Raw genomic sequence first — 6,820 nt, 5'->3', positions numbered from 1 at the left:
TTCACAGAGTAAAGATCATAGACAAACTTAGTGTGCATACTTGGTGTATGTCATAACTAATGTTTGGAAAAACATAATGTGCATACTTGGTGTATGGCATGACTTGTGTTTAGAAAAACATAGTGTACATGATTGGAGCATGGGACAACTATTGTTTTAATTCAAGTATAAAGTTGATAGTTTGAAACAGTATGCAATGAATGATGGGTAATCAATATGGTGATAAATAAAAGATGTTTTATTTATATTCATAAGTTCTGAGACCATATTAGATTCGAATATTCTTGTGTTTCACTTTTCATGTTTTGACTTCCAGAATAACTAAGTCACTCTTCCTGAATGACTAAGTTATTCAAACCATCCACAGTCGGTCATATGTTGGAAGTAGGTATGAATCAAGACTCTCATGAGTTGGTTGTAGAGGTCTAAGATGTTGGACATGGCTATAACACTCATGAGTGATCATAAGTTCTGAGTATTGGATTCAACCCACGCTCGCTGGTATCACTTCATGGAATTTATCTCGAGTGATCGCGAGACGGTAATATCATATAAGTCTTCAAACCTAGGGATATGACTTGTTGCCTATGAGTTGGTTATACATTGATTGTATGTAAACGCATTGGTAACTCGATGTTATAAAACGTGCCTTTGTGTATGATTCAACAAGTAGTACAACAAGCATATAAGTCGAAGTTTATCTGTTCCTTCTTGGATTAGAAGTGATATCTGGGCCCCTCGATGATTTTGTGTTGACCCATGTACCTAGCCCGGTCAGAACTAAGTTGATCTATTCAATTAAATTCTATGTCAAACAAATCGGAAATCGAGAAACAAACTGCTGGACAATAAGTAAGACATTGTTCCATATATTTGTCCGACTGATATCTAGAACAGAGGATTATATGATAATTTATCTTAAATGGCGTATCATCATCATCTCAGTTCCGAGAGACCTTGAAAGAGCTACTATTGCTGATCGGTTCCTGAAGTCATTCTTGTAGTTATAGTTATTAGACTTATCCAAGTGGGAGACTGTTGGATTAGGTGTCTAAGTTCATAACTATTTCTGGAATGTATTTGATCCGATTAGCATGGTCCATTTGGGTTGCATGACATCATGCATTTGGATAGACTAAAATGAGAGAAATAACACTTAAGGTTTATTAATATATTATAAGTTCTAATATATTAATAGTATTATTTAATTAGTATTGATCAAGAATTAATTTAGAATTAATTAAGTGATCAAAAGAATACTAATTAAATATATGGGTTGATTGTGTAAATCATCCATACTTATATAGTGGGCTAATGCTTCATGGATTATCAAGTTGGGCTAAAACCCATAGGATGCTCCATGGTGGTTATAGAACCCATGGGTCATGGAAATGAAAAGTCATGACAATTAGGGTTTACATGGTGTAACCCTAATTGTAACACACTATATAAGCATACTTATGTTCACCAAAAATCGGCCACTAAGCATACAAGTGAGGGCATAGCCGATTTTAGAAGTGTTCCATTTCTCTCAAGGTTACTCCAAATGTATTTGGTGTTGTGTGAGACATTTGAGGCATCACACTTGAGGTGCTAGGCTCACAAGGTTCTCAAGGAATCCAAGCAACTAATGGTATGTATTTCTTACTATCTTTTATGTTTAAAAGTTCCCCATGTATGCTAGATAGGTTATGAACCTTGGAAAAACAAATTTACATGTATCATAGAAAAACATAGATCCAAGGTTTCTAGGGTTGCATGTACACCATAGGAGTGTTAGAATGCTCAAAACCCTTCAGGTTGTTTCTTATGCTCTACGATAGCAGTTTGATCTCTGGGGGGAGTTTGATGAACATATGCACTTTTGGACTTACTTTCACTTCCCCCTTTTGAGGAAACAAGCTCCTGTTGCTCCCCAAACCATTGTTTCTAACCTTCAATCTTCTCAAAGGATTCATTGAATTGGTTTTTCATGAGATCACAAACATCTTGGTTGTTAGGGGTCTGAGACTTGAAGAGGAGTTGGTAAATTTCCTTAGTGAGACAAAGAATTTCGTCAAAACTTTGAGTTGCTGTGATTGATCGTTGTAAGCCTTTGATGGTATCTTGAAGTACCGCATACCCTGCTTCATACGTTGTATGGGTTTCCTCAATAAGCTTTTTGGAGTTTCTTTCTTGAATCTTCAGTGTGAGCTGGAGGTCATCTTTCAATTTTGTAACCTCTTGAATGAAGGATTCAGCTATGGACATAAAATTCTTGTCGTCTGCGGTCTTTCTATTATAAAGTTCTATTATACCCATTTCAACTCTTAGGATCATCCGTTCTGTTGCCATTCTCTCCTTTGTTTCCAATCGTTCAACGAGTGACTACGGTGTGGCAATTTCAGTGTTCTGCGGTTGATTGGTAGTCATTGCGGCCAGGATTTGATCTATTTTGCTCTACAGTCTCAGAAATTATTTTCTTGACACCGTTATCTTTTTTTTCTTTTTGTACTTTGGCTTGGAAGTGGAGTGTTGAGAACCACTTAATTCATCATCATCAACCACCATGATGAAATCATCTGAGGGAAGGCGTTGTTGAACATCCTCAAAATTGTCATCATCCAGATCAAACATAGGAGTTGAGCTGATTTCTATTTCGGTACCATCTACATTTGAGTCATGAACTTCTTCATTGGGAGGTGGTTTTGAAGGAACATCATCGTCCTTCATGGCTTGAGCTTGTTGAACAGTTTTTTCCATCTGGGACATCCAACGTTGAACTTCCAAGATGTCATGAACTGTTTTGGCATTGTTAATCATGTCTACCCAATACTTTGCCACATATTGAATCGCTTCCTCCTTTTGTTGTTGTTGTTGGACCTGTTGCGCTTTCCTTGCTTTCACTACCCTTTGAAAGGCTTCAAACATCCTGATTCTAGACTCAATTGTTGGCTGAAATTATGACCAATAGTCATCAGATGCGTAGCTGTCAAATCCTTGCTTCGCCGAGGTGTCCCTCGGGTTCGTGGTTCCTTGCACATTTATGCTCCCCACGCCTAGACCACTTGATCATAATATCAATGGAATAGGATTTCCTGAGCTTCCTTGGTCTCCTTGACCTAAAGTCAAGTATGGCCTCCGCACAGTTCTGGCAAGGGATGAGAAAGAAGTGCCCTGCGGTGCAAGTTGTGTATCCAGTGTTTGTGTGACTCGAAGGAAAATGGAGCACAACTCCTCAGGTTCAAATACGTGCAATCGTGATGCCCTGGAGACCTTAGGGCGAATCGACACAATTGGATCCACTTGGGTTCCAATTGGGGGTAAGTCTCCATCATGTAATGAAACATATACACTCTCTGTAGCTGAGTGGTGAGTTGGGGTTTTAGAAGGTGAGTATGCGGTGACTCGAATGACTACCAGAGTCTGTTGGGAGACTTCGGTGTGTGTCGTGGATCGCATATCGTCATTACTAGGGGTTAACTTGAGTTTCTTTCTCCTAAAAACATCTCCTGATACCAAAGGCTCAGGGTGACTGACATCAACGACATTTACCGGAGGGTCAAAATCCTTGGAAGGAGATTGATGAGCTGCAGCAGAAGATTCTGCGGTCTTGGCTTTTCATTTATTGGGAGTTTGATATGTGCATATTTATACACATAATTATACATCATAAATTAATATTTTAATTACTTTTATTCCCTTATTAGAACAAAAGGTACTTAATTTGTTATGAATTGTGTTGTAGGGATAAAAGACAGGCTTAGAGCAAAAAGGAAGCTGGAAGCTAGATGCTGGAAGTTGGGAGTTTGAAGCAAAGCTTTAAAATGAAGAAAAAAACCCAAAACGTCGTGGTGAATCTCCCACGGTTTGGTGACTTGAAGAATCCCGATTTACTTCGATGACTTGAAGAACACGACATAAACACGAAGACCACGACGTGGTGGCATTACCACGTCGTGATGATCTGAATTCGGGAAACTATAAATAGATACCTTTGGCTCTGGAAGTAATCATTACATTTGAAGGAAAAACACCTATTCTAAGGCCTGGAAGAAAGGAATTCGATCAAACCATTGGAAGTAGGAGCATTAAGGCAACGAATCTCTAAACTTCGACTTTTCATTAGATTTTGCCATGTCAATTACTTTGAATTTCGATTTTATGTTCTTGTTTGCTGAAATCATGATCTAAATTCTTATGACTTTCGTCTAGCCTAGGATGGATTGATTATGTGTGGTTGAATTTATGGATTGGATTTAGCTATTTGGTTATTTGTTGATTTTGCTTATTAAAGAACCTCAAGTACTTTTGATAACTATTTTCTCTACTTATTGCTGAATTTGATTAAGTTAGTTTGACTATATTCCTTAGTTGAATTTGAATCTTATGATCTTGTGAATTGCAAAATTGTAGGACTAGAGTTTTGAACAAAACCTAGGGTTAAGTAGAAAAGTGGGTAAAAAGGTATAGGAGCTAATATATGACGACAAATCATATATTGAATTGAATCAACAAACTTAATTGATCAATCGATCATAAGTCTAATCAATTCGAACCGAACACTAGTAAAATTATAAGTTTGTCCGCTAAAGGATTAAATTAGTGAATACTATTTTGGTCATCTTAGGAATCGGTAACCAAAGAAACTAAAATCCATTGTACTCCCATAAATCAACCATAATATCAAGTAAATTTGAAGTTAAACGAAAGTCTCTCACTCACCTTGGTTAATTCATCTTTGCTCTCTTGCCTTAGTTTAGTGTTAGCTTAGTTAGTTGACAATTAGTGAATTTGGTAATTTAAGTATCTAGTCTTTCAAAACTACAAAAACAAAACCTTTTCTAATTTCATTAGTAATTAGTTAATAGTAGAATAAAGTTAGCTAAAACACCGTTCCTTGAGTTCGACACTTATTCTTACCATAACTATACTATTACACGATTAGGTACACTGGCTAGTGTGTTTAATAGTCTAATGAAAGAAACATTAGTTTTATTAATTTGAAACTTGAACAAATTTATATACACATTAAATACACATCAACTTTTTGGCGTCGTTGCCAGGGACGGTGCAGTTTTAGTTACTTTAAATCTGCTATTTTATTAGGATTATTTACTATTTAGTTACTTTTACTTTTATTTAGGTTTTTACTCATTTTGACTCACCATGTCGTGGTAATTTTCACCACGTCGTGGCATCGTAACAGTAGAACTTTGTTTTTCATTTTTGTTCTTTTTACGCGTTTCCTTTGTTTAATTGCAGTTCGTTTATGACCCGTGGATCAGAGTCAACTTTGATTCCACCACTTGAAGACCCGAAATCTGCTCTTCGCAAAAACAAAGTCAAAATCGTAGGAGAATCCGCTACGCCCAAGAAGTCATCTTTTAAGAATTTGAAATCGGTTTTTGGCAAGAAGAAGGGAAAAGTGGGAGAATCCAGCAAAACATTGAAGAACGAAGACACAATGAGCAATTCAACGAATGACAAAGGCACTTACGAATCAAAAAAGGAAGAAAGCGATAACAAATCAGAAAGAAGTAGCAATCAAGGAAGCGAACCCGACAACACCATGGCAGACATTACTGACATTTCCATGGAGGCGTACAAGAAGCGAATTTGTGATGACACCGGACCGGGCCTTGTACAACCCACTATACCCGCCACTGCCACATTTAAACTTAAGGGGCATATCCTTACGACACTAAAGGAGATACCTTTCATCGGAAAGGATCACGAAGATGCTTACAAGAATCTAGATGAAGTCAACGACATCGCCGACTACTTTAACATTCCAAATGTTCCAAGAGAAACATTGTTGTTGAGGATGCTCCCTGTCACTTTCAAGGGGGCCACGAAGGATTGGCTAAAGGCACTTCCACCAGGCGCGATAACGACGTGGGCAAGGATGCGTGAATCGTTTTTGGAGCAATTTTGCCCACCATCCAAGGCGGCTAAGCTCAAAAAGGCCATTGCCAATTTTGAACAACAAATGGGGGAGTCGCTGTATGAAGCATGGGAGCGCTATAAGGGTCTACTTAGGATTTGCCCCCAAAACGACCTCAATATGCAACAAGAAGTGTCGATATTTTATAATGGGGTAAACGTCACCACTAGAAAACTCCTTGACTCTCAAGGCCCCTTAACTAAGAAAAATTTGGCAGAAATTAAGGAGCTCATTGAAGATTTCTCTAAGCACTCTAGAGAGTACCATAATCCGAGGAATGATGTAACGAAGGGATCTGCTAATGCTGCCTCGGAAGATATGTTGGAAGTATTGGTAGTGTTGCAAAATATGAGAATGACTAATATGGATCAAACAATCCATGCTATTCGGGTTGGGTGTGAGAACTGTAACGGGCCACATTTGACTAGAGATTGTGACCTTGATAAGAATGGAAACCGAAAGGTTCAAGCTTTCTACTCGAGCGGTGATCGTTTTGATGAAGGCTGGAGAAAGCCCAAGAAAAATTGGTTACCCTATGATGAGTATCAAAAATGCAAGGAAGAAAAGTATGAACAAAAAGAGAGAGGCTTTTACCAAAAAGAGGAACCACCGGTTGAAAAGAAATATGATTTTGAGACAATGCTTACTCGATTTGTAGCCGCATCTGAGAAAAGGCACGAGGCAACTGAAGCAGCAATTAAAGAACAACAAATTATGATGAAAGAGCAACAAGTGACGATGAAGGAACAACAAAAGATGATGAAAAACCAGCAAGCACTATTTAGAAATCAACAAGCTTCAATCCTCAACATAGAACAACAACTCGGGCAACTAGCTAAGCAATTCAATGAAAGACCTATGGGAGGGCTTCCAGGGAACACCGAACAAAACCCG

At 38.0% G+C, this 6,820-nt stretch overlaps 1 non-coding gene across 1 annotated transcript; it reads right to left on the bottom strand.

Annotated features, from left to right (window-relative positions):
- Positions 1-5,935: 5,935 nt before the first annotated feature.
- On the bottom strand, positions 5,936-6,042 carry LOC145167918 (small nucleolar RNA R71). The gene has a single exon (XR_013741519.1). It is a non-coding gene; the product is annotated as a small nucleolar RNA R71 (small nucleolar RNA).
- Positions 6,043-6,820: the final 778 nt, after the last annotated feature.

This window comes from Lactuca virosa, chromosome 3, assembly GCF_052849685.1.
Source record: "Lactuca virosa cultivar CGN04683 chromosome 3, Lactuca_virosa_CGN04683_v6, whole genome shotgun sequence".
NCBI classification, from domain to species: domain Eukaryota; kingdom Viridiplantae; phylum Streptophyta; class Magnoliopsida; order Asterales; family Asteraceae; genus Lactuca; species Lactuca virosa.
This window is presented reverse-complemented; position numbering and strand designations above follow the sequence as displayed.